This window comes from Marmota flaviventris, chromosome Y (genome assembly GCF_047511675.1).
Source record: "Marmota flaviventris isolate mMarFla1 chromosome Y, mMarFla1.hap1, whole genome shotgun sequence".
Taxonomy (NCBI): Eukaryota; Metazoa; Chordata; class Mammalia; order Rodentia; family Sciuridae; genus Marmota; species Marmota flaviventris.
Genome location: NC_092519.1, coordinates 17,044,622 through 17,057,459, shown reverse-complemented (window position 1 = coordinate 17,057,459; position 12,838 = coordinate 17,044,622). Strand labels below are relative to the sequence as shown.

The 12,838-nt window shown below is 44.4% G+C and overlaps 1 pseudogene; it reads left to right on the top strand.

Moving 5' to 3' along the window:
• Positions 1-6,589: 6,589 nt before the first annotated feature.
• On the top strand, positions 6,590-7,294 carry LOC139703493 (olfactory receptor 2W3-like; annotated as a pseudogene).
• Positions 7,295-12,838: the final 5,544 nt, after the last annotated feature.

The following is a 12,838-nucleotide window of genomic DNA, read 5'->3' as shown; positions in this document are numbered from 1 at the left end:
GGATATTAGGTGTGTTCATTTTCTGCTAATTTACTATCAATAAGGAGATTTTTTTCTTGGTCTAATTGAAACAAGATTGGAAATTTTCTACCTGGATGGGCATTAGAATAAAATTTTATTCAATTTTTCTTCTTATATTTTTCTATTTATTATTTGTGCAAATTCAAAACAAAGAATCATTTTTTTCTGAGTAATAACTCTAATCAAATGCAGTAGATTTTGTATATTCTTCCTCTCATTTTATAAATTTAATCATTATGAGTTATTTTTCTTTCAATTTAAGAAAATTATTATAGGATTCAGCAGAGAACTCATTTGGAATATTGAAGTCTTTGTTCTAAATATCACATGTCAAATTAATGCTACTTTATAGGGGCTCATTCCTAAGGAACTAAACATCAGTGAGGACTGGGAAGTTCAAGCAGAGATCAAGGGTGAGGACAGGTGAGCCATAAGACGTACAAGCCACGGTTCAGTCTAATGAGTGGAGTTAGGAATATGAAGCCCTTTCTGTCATCCTCCTCACCCACCACACAGAATCCATTGACTTCTCACATGACCTCTATTCCTAGTGAATCCCACAATGTCTGCCAAATGAGGGTTTACTTTTTACTTGCCACATCTCATACAGTTACTGAAATGGGTTATAGAAAGCAATGATGCACCAAGAGTTACACTCATACTTAGCACATATTACAAGATGATGTAGAGTTTCACTCATACTTAGCACATATTACAAGATGATGTTAATAATATTTAAACTTGACAAAAAATTTCAGCTTATTTTACTAATTTTTTTCCAAAATATTTCTAACTGAAAATCATTTGGTATAATTTTCTCATAAAAATTATATGAATCTGCAAAATTTACAATTCTCAAGAAGTAATTTATGTTCAAATACTATGTAACTCTTGCTGGAAATGAATTTTGTATCATTCAGAGTTTAAACATTAAAAAAAGAATAAATAAATAAAGAAGCACACACACACACACACACACACATTTTTTGGCAGTATTGAGTGTCCAAACCACAGACATGCACCTATAAGGCAAATTTCCCACCCTAAGTTATACTCTTATTTAAATTTAAATACAAAATGTATCAACAGCTTTCAAAAGATTCTCACAGTATTTCTAACTTGTAAATATTATACAAAAAAGAGAATGTGTGCATGCTTCAGCCTAGCTATGTTTTACATCTTATCTTGAATTACAAAGTACACTTAATTTTTTCTTTAGTCTTAATGATTTCTACTCTTAATGGTTCATCTGTCTCTTTACAATAGCATTTTGAAGCCAAATCTTACTTACTTTTTATCTCTAAAATCGTTCAATAAACTTTAAATTTTATTTCTGTATCTCAACCTGTGAATATTCATCTCATAGGAAGAGTGCTCCCATCCTTAGAATTCAAAATGTCAGATCTGCAATACATCCCTGTTAGGTGTTCTTGCAATGATCATGTGAGCACTTCTATTAAGTTATAAGTACCTAGTGAAGCATAATACCTAAGTTCCCAAGAACATCCTGTCTTTCATATGAGATGGTAAGCCTGTTGCAGATTCCACAGGGAAGTGTTCTGAAACAAGAGAGAAAACTAGCTTCTCACATTGGCTACTTCCACTGCCACTGCCACCAGAGATTCATATCTCTCCTGGGCAAATGTTTGACTTCTCTGTTACATCTGCTGCTGCTGCCATAACTACTGTATCTGAACTCAGTCCATCCTGTGGCTCCCTTGGCAACTAGGAACCATGAGTTTGTCCAAGAAGTGTGTTTGCACCATGTGAGAATGACAAAATAATATCTCTCTGAACAAAGCTGTACATAGAGCAAATTGTGAGCCCTGCTGCTAAACTGAACTCTGTAATAATGCTGTCCCCTGCTAAGATCCTCAGCCTTCATGCATGCTCAGGTATAAAATGATGACTAGCCCAACACAGCACAGCATAGCCTTGAAGCTCTCACAGAGCCCTCCTGGGACTGGAACTCTGTGAATGTGAAGAGGTCTGTGCACCAAGGCAGCCCTGGGAAGGAGAGTACAAGGGGGTAGGAGGTAAAATACAGAATTCAGATATGAATATGGATGGGAATGTGCTATGGGGGGAATGTCTGTTTCCTCCAAAACTCAGGTATCATAATCATCACCTTGTGTTGATGGTTTTAAGAGGTAAAACTTGTGGAAAGTGACTATCATGTCATGAATGTAGGGACTCTTCAATTGAGTCAGGACCTTTGAAAAATGGTTCCTAGTGAGTTTGTTCACCCTCCACCAAGTGAAGACACAGAAGAAGGCACCATGTTAAACAAGAATGCAGCCCTCACCAGACTCTGAATATGTAGATATTGATTTACATTTTAAATACGCTTTCTACCTTAAGGTATCTTGGTATCGAAGATTGAATGCACTAAGGTACAATCTCTGCTGTTCTTGTCAGTTCCTTTCCCTGAAAAGGCCCTGAAGGATACTGAATTAATCAGAGGTGCTGAGTGCAGGCCCTGACCTCATTCCAGGCTGCAAATGGTGGAGGCAATCAGAACCCTGGTGCACTGTTTTTTCACACCCATCTCCTTGGAGAACTTTCGCATCTCTCTGAACTTAGTTTGCTTGAAAGCAAATGTCATGGGCTGGGGATATGGCTCAAGCGGTAGCGCGCTCGCCTGGCATGCGTGCAGCCCGGGCTCGATCCTCAGCACCACATACAAACAAAGATGTTGTGTCCGCCGATAATTAAAAAATGAATATTAAAAAATTAAAAAAAAAAAGAAAGCAAATGTCAGCACTGTGCCCATAATATCAGTAATGGCACCACTGAAACAACATGCAGACTGAACTCTTCTAATAGCCACTTAAGTTAGACCTCAGATGCCAGAAGAAAAACAAACAACTCTATCAGCAATTTTCCCAGGAGGTCATAGGATCAACCCACTGTCTTTAAGACTCTATGTTTTGTTCTTAGCATCTTTTTATGGAATTGCCAACAATTTTTAATGATTTGGGCAGATTGCTCTCCAAAATTTATGAGGTTTTGGTATGAGGTGTCTCCCACCAAGCTCTTTCATGAGAAAAGAGTCTTATAAACCAATGAAAACATTTGAAGATAGAATGAAGTGCACAATTGTGAACAGTTCATTATAGCAAATGGATTAAAAACATCAATGAAGAGAGAATTACTTTCTAAAATGCTTCTATAAAATGCAAAAATTTGTCCTGCAAAATGATGAAGCTGGAGTCCCAGCACCAGTCACACATTAAATATACAGTCATTCATGGTCAATAAATATAGAAAAAAAAAGTTCAACATATCTAACAATTAGAGATATGCAAATTAAAACTACCTTGCCATTCCATCTCACTCCAGTCAGGAGGGCATTTACCAGGAATACAAGTAACAGTAAATATTGGTGAGAATGTGGGGAAAAGATTCACTCATACATTGCTGGTGGGACTGCAGATTGGTGCAACCACTCTGGAAAAGAGTGTGAAGATTCCTCCGAAAATTTGGAAGAGAAACGTAATTTAACCCAATTATTCCACCCCTCAATTTGTAACTAAAAGGAATTAAAATCAGCAAAGTACAGTAGCTCAGTCAAATCAATGTTTATAGCAGCTGAATTCATGGTAGTTCTTGTGACCTTCAGCAGATGAATGGATAAAGAAAATGTCACAGACACACACACACACACTCACAAACACACACACACGGGGGGGAGGAAAAAATAAAAGTCCATTGGATTAGACAAAGGGAAATTATGGGATGGGAGGCAGAGGGCATAGAAAAGGGAGTAGACTGAATGGGACAAAATATTTCTATGTTAATATATGACTAGAGACTAGGGTAACTTCACATCATGTACAACCAAAAGCCTGGCTCCTAATAAGTTATACTCCATGTATGTATAATATTTCAAAATATATTCTAATGTCACGTATATCAAAAAAGAACACATTTTAAAAAGTGAAAAAAAAAAACACAATACACTCATGAAGCACACATAGATGCAAATACTGAAATTACTAAAATTCTCAGGGCAACATGAAAAAAAGGAAATTTTGATGATCTTGGGAGAACAAAAGATGTCTTAGAAATTATACTGAAGGTACAATCAGAAACATTCTTTTTAAATTTTTTTTTAAATTTTAATTTTCTGGCATGTAGTATTGAACCTATGGGCACTTAACCACTGATCCACATGCCCAGCTCTTCTTTACATTTGATTAAGAATAAGGTCAAATGCATGCTATGAGGTTATGTAGGCAATAGTAGCAGAAAGGGAAATAGAACAGCGAGGAAGGACAGAGAGACAGCCGGGCAGCAGTACTGAGGAGGTCACTCCAAGGACATGCTACCATAGCCCTCAGGCTCTGGAACACTGTGCACAGACTGAGCAGCAGGACCAGCCCTGGAGGGAGCCTGCCCGGGTCATCGGGGCAGCAGCAGAGACAAGAGGGCTCCGGAAGCTCAGGCCCTCTGGCAAGTGTGTAGGGAGGAGTGAGGACTCAGACTCTGTCTGGACCAGGGGAGAGGCCAGTGGGTGTGGCATGAGGCCAGGTCCCCTTCTGGAGCTCCCACAGTGGGCTCAGGTTGAGCAGAGAGCTGAGAGGAGGAGCCCAGGGTGGAGAGTGGACAATGGTGAATGAGAAGAGCTGGGGCTTCCATGGCTTTAGCAAAAGACCCCAAACAACTAGGAACCCTTGAGGCCTGGGCCCATCAGCACGAGTGAGTGCTGTTTAGGGACAAGCTGGGACCTACTGCATCCATCACCTGTCTAACTCCTGGCTCAGGGGCTGTGGCACAGTAGGCTCTCAGCAGATCTGCTGAGTAACTGGACCAAGCACTAGCCTCTGAAGGAAATGAGTACCATGGATGTCGGGGGCAGCAGGCACCATGACCCTAAGTGCTGGATCTGTACTCTGTACCAGCACCCTCCCTGCAACCAGCTCCCTAAACCCCTAAATCACTAGGAGAGGGATTTTTAGAAAAAACAGAATTCACAGCTCAGGGTGGACTTGGAGGCCAGCTGCCCAGCATGTGATGGTCAGAGCATCCCAGGGGGATGTCTCCTGAGCAGTCAGCACAAATGCAATCGCTTCTCTTGGGTAAAGCTGTGGGACGAACGTGAGGCAGTCAGTGTCCGGGCCCAGCAGTGCCCACCGGGTCCCACTGTCCCATGGTCTACAGAAGCAAAAATTGCTTCTTCCCCCCTATCCAAGCTCTGGGGTGGGCACGTCACAGGCTTTAAGTGGGTGTTATTTGAAGTTGTCCCACACAGGCTCAGAGTCTGAGCCATGACCTAATGGCGTACAACTACATGACTATTGTTTACTTCCCAGGTTGGAAATTGCATAAGATAATGGTGAATGTGTTATCATAGAAGATGTCTCATTTTTATATTATTTTTAACTTGATTTTATGGTAGATTTTTACATATTTTATCTGACATCAGAACAATCTGGATGCTGGGTGAGGAGAGTGAGGGACTCCCTAGGGTTGAGGACCCAGGATGCTCCTCTGAGCACTTCTCTGCCTCATCCAGGTGAAGTTCAATGTGCAGGGTGCATTTTGTGGGGGGTGTTTGCTAGGTCATTTCCTCTCCACTATGAGGGGAGAGTCACAGGTGTCAGGACTGTTGGTGCTCCCAGGAGCCTGTGTTTCCTTTTGGGAGTGCGAAGCCTGAGCAGGTAACCTGTACACATGTACCAGAGACTCAGAATCCTGTCCCCATTGCGTAATTGAGGAGGACACATGTCTCCCACCACAGGGGTGGCTGAGGTCAGGGCACAGGGCCAGGCTCCCTGAGTTCCTCTCCTGCAGCGATGATGCCTGCTGCAGTTTTGCTTTGGTTTCCATTTCTCTTCTTTACAACTGGCACAATGCATGGTCTCTGTTGGGGGAAATGTCGATATATTTTAACTTTTTTATAAGTATTTTGTATATTTTATATTAGTAAGTGATAAAATGTCATAATAACTGCACAGATGTTATGCATTCATGACATCCTAGATTTGTGTTTAAAATTTATATATTTAGTCACATGTTCTGTCTTTGATTTTATCAAATGGTTGCAAGTCTCTAAACATGTTTAATTTACTAAAAAAGATTTCTGTATGAGTGTGCCCTTGTGTTTGAAACCCACGATGTTGAAAGATCAGCTGTATATGGTGTTTCATAAATTTTATCAGGCGGTTGCTTGGAGCCTTCTTTTGTGCCTCTGATTTTGACAGGAGCTCAGAAACTTGTGGCTTGTGAGAGAAGCAAAGGTTGGAATTTGGCAGGTGTGGGTCTTGCCTCTCTGGAATGACAGAGTACCAGGTGTGAATAAAGATGAAGATGTCAGCCACATTTCCTGTGTGCAGACCACCTCTGCCTCTCTACAGATGACGTTTACTTAGCACATGGGTGCCTGTTTCTTCTTCTGGAGGTTGGAGATAATCATAATAACCATAGCAGAGCCTCCACACCACTGTTTATTTATTGTGAGTAAATAAACCCATATTGTGCTTCTTTAGGCCTGGCTAGGAGTCCATACTCCAGCATCAGCCATTGTCATTACTGGTGTTGACACCTCTCCTCAAGTGCAGTAGAGATGGGTGAGAACAATGGCAACCCCCAGGGCCACTTCCTCCTTCTGGGTTTTTCTGACCACCCTCTACCTGGAGAGGGTCCTCTTTGTGGTCATCCTGGTAGCCCACCTGCTGACTACTGGGCCACACACCATCATCCTGGTGTCGCAGCTGAATCCCACCTCCACACACCTGTATACTTCTTCCCCATCTCCCCGTCCTTCCTGGACTTCAGCTTCACCACCAGCTCCATCCCCAGCTGCTCCACAACCTGAGTGGCCATGACAATCAGCCATGGAGGTTGCAAAGTCCAGCTCTTCCTGTTCCTGGGCCTTCATGGAGTGGAGTGACTGCTGGTGGCCATCATGGCCTCTGACAGGTTTGTGGCCATCTGCAAGTTCCTGCACTCTATGGCTATTAAGCATCCACAACTCTGCCTGGTCTTACCTTGGCTCTGTGGTGGCCAACTCTTTGGTCATATCCCCAATGACGTTGCACAACAAGGTGAACCACTTCGTGTCCGGTGTGAGATGCCCACCTGGATCCGCTTGGCCTACATCAGCACTGCTGTGGAGGGCATCGCCTTCACCCTGGCCATGGGCATCTTGCTCTCTCCCTTGGTCTTCATCTTGGTCTTCCGTGGCCACATCATCAGAGCTGTGTTCAGAATCCAGTCATCCTCAGGAAGACAGAGAAGCTGCAACCCCTGTTTTTGCCAACTGCCCTAGCTGGGGACCTAATGCTGGGTTCACAAAATCTGACTCTTCCAAGAACTCAACAAAACAACAAAGAAAGCATCCGTCCATACAGAAGAACCATTTTCAATATTCCAGAGATGGCTCTGTGACTTTAAGGATCCTTGGAAAGAGAGGGAACTGCTGGACTTCTTTAAATGCATACAGTGAATACACAGGGTAGGCTCCATGGAACATTCTATCACAAAAGGGCAAAAGAGTAGCATTTCAATAGAGCAGGTGAGTGTGCCTCAACCTATTAGGTGACTACATCTGAAGACAGGTTTTGCTATCCAAGCTGTGACAACACCCCAAGTCACTACAAAATGTAGTGATTGCTTAGAGCCTGCTGCTTCAGGACTGGAAGCTGTGATTATTCAGATTGGCTTCCACCATGTCTTAATGTATATATTAAAAGGGCAACTGAGGAATTGTATCTTTCAGCCACTGGATTCTTGGACCAAGGTCATCATGCCCTACTACTGAAACACAAAAAGAATTAGTAGAATACATGATTTCAATAACCTAACTTTAGAAGATCCAGGTTATTATTATTACTCTATCACACTCATCAGAAGATTCTTAATATTTTTTTCATTTTATTGAGAAGCATTGTGTTTGGCCATAGTAACATAGACATTTTTGTTTAGCATGGCATTAAGCCTTTCCACAATCCATAGAGCAGAGCGCTAATTTGCAATGTTCATTACAGTGGATTCTAGAGCATTTTAACTTAGTTTCAATCCTTCTATCTGCACTTATCTTTAAATTATTAGGAACATCCACATGTTGTAAATTGAGACATAGCCATAAAGCCTGTAATTGTAGGAACAAGGAATGTAAAGACCCCTCTCTTACACTCTTTCCCATGAGCCCATGCTGACCAACTGCTGCCCAATCCGAAGGCCTCATGCTCTTCTCTGACTCCGGGAGACTGAGTCCTCTTCTCTCCCCCCCACACCTCCTCCTCTTTACTAACCTCAAAATCGAAGGGACCATTCAGGGTTACCTTACCTACCCCTCTGTGGCCTAACTCGAGGGCATTCCAAACTGGGTTCACAACTCCCATCTCAAACTTTTCACCCCATCTCGCTCTATGGCAACCCCCTCTATGTTTGGCATTTCCAAAATTTGACCTTTCAACCTTCCAAAGTTTCTGGCGGATTCCTGATGGAGGCTCCTGTCAGACAGAGGAGGCCAGGCTACTGCAAAGGATAGAAAAACCCTGATGGCTCTTCCCCCTCTGCCCCCATGGCAGGAACCTTTGTACTTACCCTCTAGCCAGACCCAGTGTCTCCTAAACCAAATCTAGCTAATTTCCCAGAGTGTCCTGGGGCTTGCTCTTCCCAGGGTTCATTTGCTGCCTATAGCCATGTCCCAGAGGAATGCTATGATCAGCCAACCCTCTGCAAATGAGATCAGGCTAGGTATTGAACAGGACCGTCAAATTTTAAAGCTACACTCTCTCAATGTCCCTAGCCAGATCAAGCCACTCTCAAGACATACTGCTAGACTGTCCAGACTGACTTGCGAATGTCAGATGGGGGTGGGGTGCAGGATCAGGCTCACTAGGAACACCATTTTTCTGAGCTGCCCCAAGTACTTCCTAATGTCTTCTTCCCTATAAGGTGACCGAGCCCTAAACCTATCAATCAGATGGAAACCCTGATGTAAGGACAGCTTCTTAATTCAGATAGTTAACGCCACTCACCATCTGCTAAACCTTACTAAGACTTCCCGGCCCAGGGGTGTTGGATGGGCCTAAAGGCTGGTTTTTCTCATTGAATAGCAGGTCCTCTAGGCCTGAACAGCTCATTGGTTCTCCATGAGACCTCCCCAGACTCCGCTGACATTTCACCTGAGCTTTCAGAAGTACCCCTCTTCCAACTTGTCCATAGGTTTTAACTCATAGGGGAATATGTCCTCTGGGGACTTGCAGAAATGTCAGTGTGGACAGATCATCTCATACACAGTGTCTCAAACACTGCTCACCAGTCCCCAAGGCCTCCTTCCTGTGCAGGACAGCTATATATCGTTGCCTGCCCCCCAGATGGAAGGGTCTATGTGCTTTAGTTCTCTTATTGCCATCTACAGTCATTGTCTCAGGGAATGGGGAAGTCCCTATCCCTCTTATGACTCATATGAGCCCTTGCCACAAATGGGCTATTGAATTTTTTCCCCTAGTATCTGCTCTGGGGATACAGCAGGCCCAGCCTCAAGAACAGTGGATAACCACGTTCATTACCCATGTTCCTCAGTTCCCCTATCAGCTAATAGGGGACACCCAACAGGTAGCCAAGTCTATATACCTCTCCAGAATCAACTGGACTCCTTAGCCACTTTTGTCAAACAAAACCGCCATGGACTGGACCTATTAACAGCAGAGAGAAGAGACCTCTGCCTATACCTGCAGCCAGAGTGGTGTTTTTATGTCAACCAGTCAGGGGTAGTAAAGGACAGGATCAAACAGCTCCAAGAGCAGCTAGATAAGGGGAGACAGCATCTAGGACAACAGTGCCCTGGGGAGCATTCAGTCAAGTATGGCCTTGGCTCCTCCCCCTCACAGAACCCCTATTATCCTCTATGTTTCTCCTAACAGGACCATGCCTGTTCAATTGCCTACAGACAAGATCAGAGAAAGAAACTCACCAATCAGCCAGTCAATCAACTACTTCTCCTTCAAGCCTCCAAGCCCTGATGCCCAAGACCAAGACCTACGACTCATGGTCAAGTCCTCTGACTCCAGAGACTCAGCCCCACCTAAAACCCTACCTCATCCCTTTAGAGGAGTGAGATTCTTTGCCCCTAATCAGCAGAAACAAGCAACAGAAGAAAGACCATTGTCCCCACCCCTAGTATGTATAAAAACAAAAAGGGAGAAATGTTGGCATCGGATCCACCATTTTAGGAGGAGCCATTTTATCTGCAGACCCTGAGGCAATGCTGCTTAGCCTCCCTTAAGAACCTGTGCCTGCTAAAGGGTTGTCCTCACTCCAGCCCATGACATAACCCCTAAGCATGCTGGTGACATTCCTCTTGCAGGCTATAAAGCTGCCCTGTGAGTGCCCACAGGCTGGTGCTCTCTTCGAAGGTACGACCTTATCAGTTTGCTCCAGGCTCTGCCCATAAATTGTGAAAGACCAACCTCACACATGACTGAGTTAACTCCCTTGCTGGGCAATGTGGTGTCAGACACCCATGCTGCTAGACTGCCTTGCTCTTCTAGGGTTCCAGTGCCTGGGCATGTCTTCCTACAGCCCCATGGGTGGAGCTACACTCACCTGTTGTTTTGTAACATAAGCCCTTGCCCTGTTTAAGATACAATGTTCCATGGAAGTGCATTGTGTGTGTCCCCTTCTCTTACTGTGCCCTTGGGTGTGGCCTACCCAGGTGTCAGTCAACCTGCTGACAGTGGACATCAGGAAAAGAGACTCAGCCCCCTGAAACCTGACCCCTTGCCTCATTTGAATACCTTCTCCTCAATAAAGAGGGTCAGCATATTCTCTCTCTCTCTCTCTCTCTCTTTCTCTCTTCCTGTGGACACTTAAGGTCAGAGGAACCATCACAGTGACCCCAAAGAAAAAGGTATTTGTGTCTTGTGTGTGGTAATTTTGTGCAGCCCAGTTAGCCCAGTTTACCTGGAGTGACCCCTGAGCCTTTTAGCTGTGAACAGAAACTCAGCAAAAAATCTCTCCAGTGGGATTCAGGTGCATTGTGTGGTCCTTGGACATGGTGTGAGTGTCCTTTCACTAGTAGGGACAGAGGGATGCCAAGATATAAGGCCAAGGCGGGTAGCAGTGAAGCCAGAATTAGACAGGCATCAGGGTAGATAGGTAAATTGAGTCAGGTGACATCAAGGAGGCCAATTTGAGTGTGTCCAGAAAGTTGGAGGCTGTCCCCTGAGGGATGGAAATGCCTTCAGAGCCCTTCCCCCACCCTATCAAGATAACACAGGAAGGAGAGATGAGGGCGAGAGAGCAGGAGCACAAAGCAAGCCTAAGCCCTAAGAAACAGCAGGACACCCTCCTTCTTGGGACACCAGGATACCAGCCCTGGCCCCCTTCGCCCTCCTGGTGATAGAACAACTTGCCTGTGAGGAGTTCTGCTTCCTCACGTGTTGAGACATAACAGTAGGGAACCTCTCCAAGGCAAGCATGTGAAGGGGAGTTTATGTTAATAAAAATAACCTTTAGACTTCTCCCAAGAGGGAGAGGGGGCCATAGCTGGTTTCTTGGGATCCCAAGAAGGGGGTGTTCTGCCTTTTTTTTATAGGTCTTAGGTTTTCTTTGTTCTGGGGCTCTCTCCCCTGATCTCTCCTTCCTGTGTACATGATGAGGCCCAGGAGATTGTCCATGAGGTGGCCAAAATGTGAAGACCAGATGGACAGGAAAGGGCGGGATGGAGCAGCCCAGGACATGTTAATTAATAACTTCCCAGCTCCCTGCAGGGAGGGGCAATTCCTGGGACAGGTTACCTTAGCAACAGGTGGGAGCAGGGGCAGGTTATCTTGGTGAGGGTGGAGGAAGGGCTCTCTCCAACTTCTCAGACTCACTCCAATTGGCCTCCTTGACCTGACCTGACTGGATTTACCTATGTAGACCAACTGCCTGTCTATTTCTGGCTTCACTGGGAGAAGTATATCTCCGCCTTTTAAAATAAACCTTTCTTAAATGCTTGTCTTGGTGTGCTTCTCTAATGTTGAACATGTGACGGAACAGAACTTGTCACCCCTAACCAGCTGGGCACATATGCTGTGCCTACTAGATGCCAAAACCTAAAACCTGTGTTTCTCTGCAGAAACCTGTGCATACAGCCAGTGCATCCCAGCTAGGGACTAATGAATGTTTGGGGCCATCTAAGCTCTTCTCACCAGGAAAATAAAATCAAGGCTAATTTGTGTCAGGTAAAGAGGTCTGACTTGAACCAGCTGAAAGAATATTACAACCTCATCTGCATTTTGAACCCCTGTCAGTTACTAAATGAGGAGAATTAAAGCAAAAGTGAGAAAAGGCCTCCTGTTCCTCCACAGTTTTATTTCAGGGCTGGACTCTACTCAGGGAGGACTTCTGTAAGCATGGACAAGCATATTGGATAAAAGAGCACATTCTTGGATGAAATAAAACATGCACACACTGATAAATGTTAGTTATGGGCTGCTCATGGGCATTAAGTGGCAAAGCGTTTGATTTCACATAGTAGTAACAGAAAGACAATGCTGTGACCTCATACTTACATTTGCCTCACTCCAGTCTCTGAAGCATTCATATGGACACGCTGGCCCACAGAGAGGACGATTGTGGCCAGCAGCTGTGCAACAGTCCCCCCTGGAGGAAGTAGGGAAGATAGCGCTTCATCCCACCACCTGCAGGTGTGACTTGGAGGTAGCTGCAGTGTCCCCACTTGCCTTCTCACTTTTCTAATGCAGATCAGACCTAGAAGTTGTGATGTGTCATCAGCAACACCAACACAGTGGTGGGGACCGCTGCTCAAGAAGTGTACCCTTCTCCTTAGCTTTCTTCATTCCCCTGCAAGCCCACA